The sequence below is a fragment of the Sceloporus occidentalis genome, unplaced genomic scaffold, assembly GCF_023333645.1.
Source record: "Sceloporus occidentalis isolate IW3139 unplaced genomic scaffold, rSceOcc1.0.p SCAF_13, whole genome shotgun sequence".
NCBI classification, from domain to species: domain Eukaryota; kingdom Metazoa; phylum Chordata; class Lepidosauria; order Squamata; family Phrynosomatidae; genus Sceloporus; species Sceloporus occidentalis.
The window spans coordinates 2,376,506-2,390,748 of NW_028316993.1; the positions used below are offsets into that span (position 1 = coordinate 2,376,506).

Genomic DNA, 14,243 nt, shown 5'->3' on the forward strand with positions numbered 1-14,243 from the left:
CTGTGCTCAACCATCAAAAGGCACATCGTGCTAAAAGGGTGTGTAGTCCCCAGCTTCTAAAAGAAATAGCAAGAAAGCACTAGCTGGTGGGATCCAATTGCAAAAAGAATGAAACGGGGAAAAGTAAAATGTAGCCTCACTTAAAAGTCAACAGCACTATAGATGGCTAACAGATGAGGTAAGTTATAGAAAGTATTGCTCAAAGCATCAAGGAACAATAAGCAGGGGATAGTAAGAAATGTGCAGCCTAGCCACTGGTAACTTAGCCACTGGTATATTTACAAATAAATATGTACACGTTGTTCCTTTTTATTTTGAACACTAGAAGAAACTTCAGCTCAGAAACTATTATTATGATACTTGCTGGATTAATTTCTACCTTGCAGCGTAAGGATCACAAAGTGGCCCCTAAAGGATTGACAGACGCATAGTTATTAAAATCCCTCAGAGGGAAGAGTCCCCAATGTAGCAAGTTTATTAAGTTTCCCATTTAATTGCATTAAAAGTATGCACTTACACTTTCCAATTACTCCAGTGCCTCAGAGTAAATTATCACAGAGTTATTAATTTGTGGATGTGAACGCATAACATTGCAAGATCCAAAATTTATCAATATGGCTGGTGGAGAATGGGGAGCAAAACTTTTCAACAGCGGCACTTTCATTTCTTGTCTGCTTTTGAACTTGGCAACAGAATGGGATCTCTGGAAGTCAGACAGCCTAAGTCATTATCAAATTAAATTCAGACAATAAAAGTTAAGGATACAACTCAAATCTACTAAAGAAGCAAGATGAAGACAAGTCACAACATTACTTGACTATTTTTACACACCCCATAGTATTTAGGAAACCCTGACTTAGGAGCTGGAGTTTATCCTTCATTGTTCGCTTTGCAAAAGACCAGAGAAGACTAAGACAGATGCAGTCTTACATGTTCTGCTTGAGGAGTAAATGTTTTCTCTCTTGCAGACTCCAAAGTAAAGAAATTCACTAAATGCAATATTCACATATCAACGTATTTCCTGGATGAGGGTCAGGGGAAAAGAACCCAGAAATCACAAAGGAACCAGACCATATTTATTATGCATAGGCCATGGCTTCTCTGCTACTAAACTGGTCTTACAGGATGAACATCACATTCGGAGTATAGGTATTGGCGGCAGAATCCCAGGTAACTAAGGTTCACAGTCAGAGAGTTTGCTACTGTGACTCTTCCTTGACATCTAGCTTAGTCCCGTGGTCATTTGAAGAGGATGAAATAAACTATAATACAAACACTTTTGTACAACAAGAGTTTAAAGTCATGCCAGACTATGATAACTTTCCTTCACCTTTCCTGTACATCTCCAGCCAAAGGTTAAGTAGGCCTTCAAAATAAAACAAGACCTGATGGTTTGATCTTAATGTCTTTGCACGTAAAAACCAAACAGTAAAAGGAAGAGTGCAAAGGTTGTTCCTGAAGTGATTTACCTAACTCCTTTTTTCTTTTTAGCTTGGTTCTGGCCATGGTCTTTTAGCAGGAGTTGGATGCCAACCTATCAGGGGTGCTTTCGCTGTCTATCTCTACATGGTTGAGATTGGATGAGATGGAGCTCATCCTCCCAACTCTATGATCCTAAGGAGGTTATCTTCCTTCCTTCCTTCCTGCTGAAGGCAAATGAACTGTCTTTTGTTTTTAAGAAACGTCTCATGGAGCTCTGGAATTCTCTAGACGTTTTTCAAGGATTTTACCATAAGATCAGTAGACACAGGTAGCTTGTTGTAGGACATATTAGGCCTGACCTAGGATAGATACCCTCCCAGTTTACATAACACAATGGTTTCCTTTATGCCCTCCTAACTAACTACACGGGTTGAATTCTCTTAGAAAGCCTGAACTCCTCTGATTTACATATTAAAACAAATGAACAGGAACTAATTAGCACATTACAAGTTTTATTCTCATTGACAACTATGCTAGAATCTATTGCACACACAGCCACAGAACAGGATTGTGTCATTTAGTTCTAGCTCTCATTTTCCCATTCTCACTCAATAGATATAAACCAAGCAAATATACTGCAATAAGAATTTAAATCTGGATGCACAAACATGCTAGTGGCAGTTTCCTCTGTCAACAGTTTAGTAGCTGCATGTTTTATGTTAACATTAAGTATCTGGTAGAAACCACAGGAACGTCAGCTTTTCTAACCTAAAGATAGGTTGGCAACAGGTAGCAAATATGCTGAACTATGAAAACTGGAGAGCAAGCCCTCATATAGGTTATATTCTCAATTGCCACATTTGTTGGTCTCTCCACATTCTTTTTGTCTCTGGATTGACAAATGAGGGCCTACTGGCATTGTTGAGGAGACCATAATTGGTCCTGAGACCACTGGTTGTTGATCCTACTGTATAGCTTCATTAGCTAAGATTTTCAACAAAGCCAATGCAATCATCTGTATATCTCAATTATTCTCCACGACTAAATCATTCCATTCCTTTCCAATATGCTTCTTGACTGGTTAAGGACCCCCCTCCCCAAAACTACACCTTCCTAATCCTTCTCAGTTAGAATAATGCATAGAAATTATATTTCATTCCTTGCAATAAGTCAGTGTTGTACACTTCTGATTTGTTGTTGTTGTTAACTGCCTCCATGTCAATAGCAATCCGACAGTATCCTCTACTGTTTTGCTTAGGTCCTGCAAATATACACCTGTGACCTCTTTGAGTCTATCCATCTGATATACAGCCTACCTTTCCTAGCATTATTGTCTTTTCTAATAAGTCATGTCTTCTTATGATGTGGCCAGAGTATGACAGCCTCAGTATGTATCTTGGCTTCTAGGGAGATTTCAGGCTTGATCTGTTCAAGGACCCATTTGTTTGTTCTTTTGGCTGTCTGTGGCATCCTCACTACTCTCCTCCAGCACCGTATCTCAAATGAGTTGATTTTCTTCCCATCCGCATTCTTCACTGTCCAGCTTTCGCATTCATACATGGCGATGGGGAATACATAGCTTGGGCAATTCTGATTTTAGCGTCCATTCGTATATTTTTACTCTTTAGGATCTTGTCTCTTTCATAGCTTTCCCATCCCTAGTCTTCTGATTTCTTGACTACAACATTTATTAACATTTCATAAATGTCTGATCCTAGCTATGGGTGCTCTTTAACTATTTCGATTTCCTCATTGTCTAGGTAATAATAATTTAATAATAATTTATTTCTATTTTGCTTTTCTCCATGGAATCAAGTTTATGTATGTCTTCCATTGTAATTATTTTGGTTTTCTTTATGTTTAGCTTTAAAGCAGTGGTTGGGATCATGTAGCCAACAAGATGTTGTTGGATCACAACTTCCAACAGTCCTAGCTAGCACAGCAGATAGTGAAAAATGTTAGGTGCTGCAGGCCAACAGTATCCGAAATGCTGCACAATTCCTTATGGTATGTAGAGGAACGCAAGTGATTCTATTTCCTCCGTCTTTTCCATGCACCGCTAGAAAGAGCTCCAGCGGCTCATATGGTGCGGTCAATACATGCCTTCCTGGCATTGTGGAGACCCAGCTCTTCAAGGAGGACTTTTAGACAAGCCAAACGAATAATCTACTCAAATTGCTGATTTGGGTTAGTAGAGCATTTCATTATACAGTATTTCCATGATTATCTTGATTATTTTCTTCTTCTATATTGTTAACAGTTTTAAGTTCAGAGCAATGCTTCTCAAATGAGGGGACATACTACTCTGAGCGTTCGATGTTTCAAATGAGTGGTTCCCTAATTGCCTACTAAGGGAATTAAAGAACTGCATTTTTGTAGGATGTATTGATTTCAATTAAGTTCCCAAGTTTTAATTCATGTATTGTGTGAACAAGCGTGTATATCAATTGGTTAGTATAACAATTAAAATACATTGGTTTGTAACTAAATACAGCTGATATACTTACTACATAGGAGCACATTCCAAAAGCTTGGGTTAAGTAGCTCACCCAGATTTTACATTATAAAACTGCATCTTTTAAGAGATAAGGTGGAAGAATCTGAAAATCAAAGGTATTGGTTTGGTTCTGCGTTTATACAAAAGGAAACTAAGCATGACAACTTACTGACAGAAGTCATAATCCAGGACAGGTTGAGTCTCCCATATCCAGAAATCTGAAATATTCCAAAATCCCAAACTGTCCATCTAAATGGCTGAGACAATAACACCTTTGCTTTCTGATGGTTCAATGTACACAAATCTTGCACAAAATTATACAAAATACTGTGTATAAAATTACCTTCAGGCTATGTGTACAAGGTGTATACAAAACGTAACTGAATTTCATGTTTAGACTTGGGTTCCAGCTCCAAGATATCTTATCATGTATATGCAAATATTCCCAAATTTGAAAAACTCTGAAATCCAAAACACTTCCGGTCCCAAGCATTTCTGATAAGTGAGACTCAACCTGAATGGAGTTAAGACCTGCTGGACAGAGAGACAAAAAAACCCTGGACCTTCTGAACCAATGGAGATAGTTACAGAGCAAAACAGTGTTTGTTCAGGAGACAAAAAAAACAAATGTTTACCCTGAGTGGCCAAAAAACTAAATGGTAAGGAAGAGGCAACTTTGCTTTATCTGCATTATATCCAAACTGCATTCATAATAGTGATATTATAAGTAGCCTTAATGGAGAATTTTTTTTTTTTTTTGTATTTTGCCCATGTTTATGCCATTATGGTTTAGGCACTCTGATCTTTTGCCTTTGTTTGGAAACCTACTAGAGTCACATGCTGCCTCTTGTGCCATTATCTACTACCACTGTTCTACAGACTAAGGACTAAAACACACTGCAGAAATAATCCAGTTTGAGACCGTTTTAACTGCCTTGGCTCAGTGCTAGGGAATCCTGGGAATTGTAGTTTATTGTAGCACCAGAGCGCTGACAGAAGTGGCTACATGTCTCACAAAACCAGTTCCCAGAATTTCCTAGCACTGAGCCAGGGCAGTTAAAGTGGTCTCAAACTGAATTATTTTTGCAGTGTGTTTTGGACCTAACTTATAAACCTTCTGCAACATACTGTCAGTCCACACCACTTGAGAAACCGGTGAGGACACAGTGCAGACAAAAGCTAATGCGCAAATATGCTATCACAGGTCTATGTGCACAAAAAGATTTACAGTTTGAAGAAACCTCCAAGGACCATCTAGTTCGACTCCCTACCAAAGGAGGAAAATCTCTAGTTAAAGTACTCCTAAGTCTTAGCCATCCATCCACTACTCAAAAACCTTCTGTTGAGGTTCTGTATTCCACTGTCAATCAGCTCTTACCACTAGGGAATTCTTACTCGTGTTGTAATTTCAATCTGCTGGTTCAGGTCCTATCATCTGGGGCAACTGAAAGCAAGCTCACTCCATCTTCCACAAATACTTGAAAGACAGCTATCAGATCGCCTCTGTCTTCTCTTCCTCTGGCTACACATTCTCAGTTCCCTCACCCATTCCAGGCTCCTTACCACCTTGGTTGCCCGCCTTTGGACACATTCCAGTTTGCTGACATCCTTAGTGATGTCAGATCCCAGCAGAACAGAGTAAGCTATTACTTCTCTTGAGCTGGACACCATACTTCTCTTGATGCACTGCCTTGTTTTTGCTACTACATCATACCACTGACTCATGTGTTTAGCGTCAACATTAAATTAAAATTACAGTTGTCCCTCCATATCTACAGATTCTTTATGCACAGATTCTACTACCCACGGCTTGAAAATATTCCCAAAAGCTATAAATTCCAAAAAGCCAACCTTGATTTAGCGATTTTATATAAGGGACACCATTTTACTGTGCCACTGTATTTAATGGGACTTGAGCATCCATTGGTTTTGGTATCCATGGGAGGGGAGGGGACAAGGCATCCCTGGAACCAAACCAGAGCAGATACCAATGACCCCTGTATAGTAAATAAATAAAAGAATAAAAACATATATTACAGCACCATCACCACTGTTTAGTCTGGATTAAACCTGAGTTTGTTAGTCCTTGCCCAGCGCATTACCACTTCCAAGCCTTTGATGTTAGCATCTACTAATATTAAATATTGGAACTGCTTCTGTAGATGAACATAACCTAAATAACTATCCTGTGCTCTTGCTATAAATAACAAAACACATATTCAAAAGTCATGGTGGGGGGGGGGGGGGAGATGCTGATCAGTAAGTAATTTTGTTTTATAAAGGAGAGGATGTGTTACTGTTAATCACATCCTTAAATCAGGATTATGAACATGCAACCCTCCAGACGCGGTTGAGCTGCAACTCCCACCATTCCTCACCAATGAGTATGCTGATTTGCTAGGGCTGCTGGGAGTTGCAGTCCAAACAATATCTGGAGCGTGGCACCACTTCCTGCCTCAGAGCATCTCAAGCATCCTGCAATACAAACAAGAAGCATTCCAGGGTTTCAAACTTTTTTTTCCATGTTGTGTTGTTAAAGAAGGCTCTTCTCTTTCATTCCATGCAACATTTCATAAATGGGGACAGCTGTACTTGGCATTAAAAATAAGAGACACCACGATAACTCCATTCCAACTAAAACAGCAGAAATTCCATGTTTTCAGTCAGCTTTACTTCTCCCTAAACATTGGTGGCTGTCACGGATGAAGAATACGTTTACTACTTGGTGAGAGCTAACAAGAAATCATGAACCTCTAGCTCCCACTAATGTAATGGATCCACACCAATTGATGCACAATGATTTGGCACACATACACACCACAAAGGAGACTAGGACAACTTCAAAGGAACATTCATTTAAAAAATCTTAAACTATGTTTCCTTAAAAACAAACAAACCTCAAACCCCAAATCTATGGCAGACAAGAGGGATAAAACTTAATCCTCTCCTTCTTTCTAAGGAGGTGCATTAATCACAATTGCTGCCGTTGATCCATTTCTCAATGGTACAAGAACAGCGGCAGAATCGTTTCAGTACAGATATATAAAGCAAAATTAAAATGCTAGCTAACAATTCTGAGAGCAAAACCTTTATTTTGGCCACATTGTCTTGGCTGCCTGGAAAATTTCTATAGGCCTTGTTTTGGAATAAATGTATTAAGTGAAATAAAATCACATGTACACAATTATAACTGGGTTATTTCTGTGAAATAGTTGGCTGGCCAAAGACTTAAGAAGGTACTCAGGTATCCTTCAGTAAATGAATCAGAATTACTAATGTAATCAATCTCAAGCCATATCACTATAGTGTTATTTCATGTTGTGTTGTTACCTGTAAACAACAACAAAAAACATCAAAACAATATACTGTCACATTAGAGTGTATTAATATAATCAAAACAAGTAAGGGAAACCCAGCAATGTCACTTGTGTTTGTCAAAAGCCACTGTTTCCAAGTCCACTCAGACAAAAGACAGACACAATAAATCTCAGCCCTGTCTCCAGATCTCCAAACACCTTTTCATTAACACTAATTTTCAGTGCCGAAAGTTTTGATAAACATCAGTACTACTGGAAATAACTCACTCCAGGGCTGTCCATACAACATGAATCCATTGCAGTCAGGGTAAGGGGAGAGTAGCTTCAAGGTGGGGGGGGGGGGAACCCTGCTTTTTGTTTACTTTGGATTTAGAAAACATATATAGAATGACCTCTTGTGTGTTTTAGTGCGTTTATTACTGTGAACTTTGAGGTAGGTAAGGGTCTGGATAAACTCCAGAGGAGATTAACTAAATTGGACTACTAGGGGCATATAGAAAAACAGGCCAAGGCGGAGAACTAAAGTTTGGACGTTTTGCGAACGTCTGTGACATAAGAGCATAAGAGAATCAAGAAACAAAGACAAATGTGTACAAAAATAAAATAGGAGATGGAGCCATGATGTGTGTATTAAGTGAACAGAACACCTGAAAAGCAACAACTGTATGTTTATGCCACAGAAAGGCATCTCCTCAAGGAAACACAAGAATGAATTTGCCAGAACACAAGAACTGTGAAGATAGCATTTAGCAACAAAAATCACTTCAGAGGGAAACCTCTAGACTACTTGTTTCATTGTGCTGCCCTGTTTTCTCTTGAACCCTATCAGCACAAAACAGACATTGCAGGAGAAGGCCAGAAGCCCAAGTTTGAGATTGCATAAAGAGGAGGTTTAGTGGAGGAAGAAGTAAGGAGATGATGGCCCACTTCTGTTAAGTCTTTAAAAATAATGTATCAGAATAAAAATGTCACTGAAATGTTTGGAAGCCCCTTTTCAAAAGCAGACACCATCAACACCGGATTTCTCCCTTTCAGTCTGACAGCAGAGAAAAGAAACCCTTTCTCCCCTCTCTCTTCTGGCCTTGCACTGGGCCACAGGAGTACTCAGAAATACACAAACCAGGCATCTCCTGCCTACTAGAAAGTGGGGACAGGCAACCCTTTGCTGTTGTTTTGGAAATGGAATAGTATGCAGGTGGAGGGGGAAAGGCAAGCAAAACAGACCACTGGGAAATCCATCCCCCTCCCCTCCTCCTAGACCTAGAGAACACATACTCATCCGAACGCTGCAAAGGATCTCCCCTTCTCTTATTCCCCCCTCCAAAAAAAAATCCCTTCCTGCTGGAAAAAGGAAAAGCTTATATCAGAAGCCTAGAGAGGCTCTAACAAGCAAGGATAGATGAAGGGAGGGAGGGAGAAAAATCTCCCAGAGCCCCCCACCAAAAACACAAACCAACCAACACCCTTATTCCAGAGGCCTGTAGGACTCTATGTCAGGGATGGATGGATGGTTGGGGGGATCTCCTAAAGCCCCCCCCCCCAACCCTTATTCCAGAAGTCTGGAGGGCTCTATACAAAGGAAGGGTGAAGGGGGTATAGATTTGGTTGGAGGGAAATCTCTTAGAAACCCCCCCAATCCTTATTCCAGCGGTCTGGGTGGGCCTATACCAAGGAAGGATTTGGGGGACATCTCCTAGAGCCCACCTACCCCCAAGTCCTTATTCCAGAAGCCTGGAGGGTTCTATATCATAGAAGGCTGAATAGTTGAGGGGAAATCTCCTAGAACCCCCCCACCACCACCACCAAAATAACAATAAAAGCTTGGAGGACTCTATACCAAGGAAGGATTGGGGGGAAATCTCCTAGAGGCCACCCCCCAAAACCCTTCTTCCAGAGGCCTTGAGGGCTCTATATGCCAAGGAATGGTAAATGGCCCAATTCCAGAGGTCTGGAGAGCAATATACCAAGGAAAGGTGTTGGGAAATCTACAGTCCCCCAAAACCTTTATATCAGAAGCCTGGGGGGCAATATACCAAGGAACAGTGGAGGGCAATTGCCTAAAGCCCCCCAAAAGATTTATTCCAGAAGCCAGGAGGGCTCTATACCAAGGAAGGGTAGAGGGAAATCTAAAAAAACCCACAATCTTTATATCAGAAGAGTGGAGGGCAATATATCAAGGCAGTGTGGGTGGTTGGGGGGGAGACATCTCCTAGACCCCCCCCAAAAAAAAACACCCCTTAATTCCAAGGTCTGGGAGGCAATCTATCAAGGAAGGGTAGAGGGCAATCTCCTGGAGCCCCATAATATCTGTATTTCATAACCCTGGAGGACTCTATACCAAGGAAGGGCAGAGAGGGAAATATCCTAGAGAGCCCCCTCTGAAAGAAAACCCTTTATATCAGGAGCCTGGAGGGCAATACACCAAAGAAGGGTAGATGGCTGGAGGGGGGGGGGGGCATCTCCTAGAGCCACCAAACGCCTAATTCCAGAGATCTGGAGGGCAATATACCAAGGAAGGGGGGACAGTTAGGGCGAGATGTAGAGCCATCCCCCCCCCAACCTTTATTCCAAAAGCCTGGAAGGAAAGAAGGAAGGAAGGGAGGGAGGATGGATGAGTGAGGGTGAATCTCCCAGAGGCCTCCCTCAAAGCCCAGCCCAGGCTTGGCCCCCAAAGACCAGGACCCTTTTATGATGATGGTGGTGGTGATGGTGGCATTAAATGGGGCGACACTGTTTTGTGTAGAGAAGCCCTGGAGCCCCAGAGAGAGAGAGAGAGAGAGAGAGAGAGGGGCTGGACTGGGGGAGCCAGGGCTGCTGCTGCTGCTGCTGCTGGTGTTGCTGCTCCTACCCAGAGAAACACACACACACAGAGGGCTGGCTGGCTCCCTCCCTGCCGTGTTGTTGTTGTGTTGGTGTTGGTGGTTGTGTGTTGTGGCGTGCCCCCCTCCCCTTCCAAGAGGGCCCTGTCACAAGCCCCGGCTGCCAGGTAGCCAGAGTTAAGAGATTTAAAGAGAAATTGCTACATTGTAACAAACTCACCGTGATGTTTGAGCAGCAGTCGGCGCGGGGTCTCCCAGACATCCCCGCACGGGCTCCGCTGCAAGGACCCCGACGAGGCACGGGCTCAGGGCTGCCCGACGCAGCGCCTGACTCCAGCCGCAGCAACAAGCAAAGCAGCAGGCCACTGCCTCCTCCTCCTCCTCTGCAAAAGGGAGAAGAAGAAGCAACACAAAACAAAGTCAACAACGACAACAATAGTCATATTTAATGTGGCAAAACATGACCCCAGGAACAAAACTGCAAGGAGGTGGGCATCTGCTTTATTTCTTTTGCAATAAAATAAGTGCCCACCTCCTTGCAGTTTTGCTCCTGGGGTCATGTTTTGCAACATTAAGTAAAATTAAATGCAGATTTAATAATAATAATAATAATAATAACAACAACAACAACTTGCTTCATCTCCTCTAATGGGGCCTCCTTGCAATCCTATATTTTTAATATTAAATTTAAATGCATTTTAATATATATATATATATATATATATATATAAAATACCTTGCTTCACCTTTTCCAGTGGCACTTCCTTGCAAACTTCTGTTTTTAAAATTAAACGAAATACATTTTTCAAAAGCTCCCTTCACATCTTCCAAGGGCACTTCATTGCAATCTTATATTTTTAACATTAAATTAAATGCAATTTTTTTTTAAATAATAAGATCTTCCTCCACTTAAATATAAATTAAATTCAATGCAATTAAAAAGCAAGAACATCTCCCTCCACTTCATTGGCATTTGGGGTTGCCAACATAAGCCGTGTGTGTGCCGGAGAGCATCCCCATGTCAAGCAAGGGCTGAATTAAAGGGGCAGCTGCTCAGAAGGCCAAAGAGAAGGAGGGCAAAGATGGAAGGGAGAGAGCCCTGCAAGAGTGGTCAAGGAGCAGGGGGACCAGGGGCCTTAGCAGCCAAGGAGGACAAGGCCATCCCAAAGGAGGAGGGCATGCCCCAAAACAAAAGCTAAAAGCACTCACAGGGATGTCAACTCATGCTTCTTAGTCCTTCTCAAAATGGAGACCTTCAAACAGAGGCTGGATGGCCATCTGTCAATGGGGATGCTCTGATTTAGATTTCCTGCATGGCAGAATGGGGTTGGACTGGATCAGGGCCCTTCTTGGGGTCTCTTACAACTCTAGGATTCTATGGGTCTATGAGACATTGGGTAATTCTTCCTAGACAGAAGGTTGACATGGAGGACAGGAGGATATCTGGGAACCCTGTGTAAATTGTATGTATATAAACACACACACACACATAAACATACACACATATATACGTACGCACACACATATACAACATATATATATATATATACACACACACATATACATAAACACACATTGTGTGTGTATATATATATATATATATCACACACAGCTATATATACACACAATACATATACATACACATATATGCATATATATACATATATATATACACATACACAGCATATAAACAGCATATATATATATATATATATACACACTGTATACACACATATAAATACATATACACACAACATATATATGTGTGTGTGTATTATATACACACACACAACATATATATCTACAGTGCTATATAAATAAAGCTGAAGAGCGGGGTTTAAATAAATATTATTATTATTAATAATAATGATCATCATGTATATATACATGAATATACACACATACACACACACACAGGTCATGGTGGCCTATCTGGTCACTCTGAAAGGGGAGCAGGTATAATGGATGCTGCCTGTATACATAAACCTTGTGCTGCAAATCAAGTGAGCAACTGTGGGATCCAGGGGCCAATTTTCTTCACTTGGGGCCCTCTAAAGCCCAGAGTGACTGCCAAAAACCAAAACAAGCTTTTTAGAAAATGCTAAACAATGTGCAAGGGGCCTTCTATAACCACTTTAAAAAGCAAGTTACTGTTCCTAAAAGCCTCCAAAGGAGTCAGTTCTGTTCTCAAAAAAGAAGGGTTTTGGGGAATGCATTTATCCCAAATATTGCACTTTATCCACCTTTGCTGGGAGTGTTACACGTACCTGGAAAGCATGTAATGTTTGTATTCTTCTCATTGTGGTATTAAAATAATAGATTATTAAACAATGGTAATAATAATGGAAGACTCAGGAGGTACTTTTGCCAATAGTTATGCCAATTTCAAGGTTTTACGATCTGTTTAACAACATGTATCAGTTGCAGTGAGTCATTTGTTTGACTGTATAGTTGTACTAGATATTGCCTACCGCATTGCTCTGTAGTTCATAAAGTATCTAGGAATTTTAAGTTTGCAATCCTACACACACACATTCATAGAAGTCTCATTGAGTACATACTTGTACAACTTGTGTTAAAAACAGAAGGGAAATAAACTTACCAATAAGGAAATCACTAATAAGGATGTAGACTTAGTGTGAATAATAAGCCATTTTTATGTCCAGATCACCAGAACTGTAGGGTATTAGACACAGGGAAGTGCATGTCTCAATAAACTGTATATTAGAATTTGAAGGAACCGTTTTAATACAAAGATCTTACCTTTTGCAGAGAAAATTCAATGCAATATATACCACAACGTAAACACTTTTTTGTGTATGCTTGCTTGGAAACAAGTCTTACGGCGTTTAATAGCACTTACTTGAGGAAGCATTCATAGGTTTGCCAGTCCTGAGCAAGTTTGCTTGATGCCACTTAGTTCATTGGGACTTGCTGATAAAGCCTATTTATCATAATGGGTCGTTCTCAACGGTTTTTCTCAGCTGCTCAGCCCAGAGCCATCGATCTGGAGATGGAAAACAAACAAGTGATGTCTGTTTTATTAATGAGAACAAGTCACGTTTTTTATTTTATCAATCAGAGCAAGTCAGAACAAGTCTGAACAAAGAATGACAGCATTCAGACTTTAGTCCTCATTTCTAATCTTACTATGAACCCATACAAAATTCTATTTGAACACTGTTTTTCTAACATGTATAAGAGTGATTTATTACATAGGGTTGAGTTTGAACCTGACGATGGCTCAAGGTGTTCTGCCATTGAATTACTGTAAACACACACTGAGAACCAGTGATTTGAGCGTTGGACTATGACTGTGGAGACCAGGGTTCAAATTGTGGCTTGGCCACGTAAACCCTTGAGCAAGGCACACTTTCTCAGCCTCAGAGGATGGCAATGACAAAAACCCCTATGAAGAAACTTGCCAAGAAGTAATAGTGCAATAATAGTTTTCAGGACAGGTGTTGCGTGGACAACTAGTCCATCGCTGTTGTATTTGCTTTGGGTCCAAAACACACTGCAGAAATAATCCAGTCTGAAACTGCTTTAACTGCCCTGGCTCAGTGCTAGGGAATCCTGGGAATTGTAGTTTATTGTGGCACCAGAGCTCTCTGACAGAGAAAGCTCAATGTCTCACAAACCTACAGTTTCCAGAACTCCCTGGCATTAAGCCACGGCAATTAAAGCCGTCTCAAACTGGATTATTTCTGCAGTGTGTTTTGGACCTTAGTTGTATTGATTAGTATTAATGCATGATTTTGCAAGGGATTGGCTCTGCTGCTTCCCCCAGAGCAAAAAGTCGTCGTCATCATCATCATCATCAACAGTAAAATGCAAGCAGTAACTCAGTTACTCGTTTTGGATGCAAGTAACTGAAACGAGGCAGGAGGGGGATTTCTTGGTGTAAAGTGTGCTTGTCCTCAATGCTCTGCTTGCAGCCAGCCAGGCTCTGCTAAATAAGACTAGTCTGCAGTCAGGCATCTGGAAGCCCAGCTCAGCAATGGGTCCTTGGCTGGCTAATTAAAAACTGGTTTTGCGCCTTGCCTTGATTGGCTGAAAGTGGAGCAGAGGGCCGGGCTCAGAGCAGGCTTCCCTGGCCCTGATTAGACAGGCTGGCTGTGATTGACTGCGGTTGCTAATTAACCCAGGGGCAGGGCTTCCCTGCTGTGTTTACACTCTGCCATTGGT

The 14,243-nt window shown here is 41.1% G+C and overlaps 1 protein-coding gene across 3 annotated transcripts in view; it reads right to left on the reverse strand.

Moving 5' to 3' along the window:
- LOC149304549 (BRD4-interacting chromatin-remodeling complex-associated protein-like) overlaps positions 1-10,370 on the reverse strand; it is a 72,982-nt gene extending 62,612 nt beyond the window's left edge. For all 3 annotated transcript variants that reach the window (XM_089479435.1, XM_089479434.1, XM_089479433.1), the window contains exon 1: positions 10,276-10,370. The gene's annotated coding sequence lies outside the window, so the exon portion shown is untranslated. The remainder of the gene's footprint in view (positions 1-10,275) is intronic.
- Between the last annotated feature and the right edge of the window lie 3,873 nt (positions 10,371-14,243).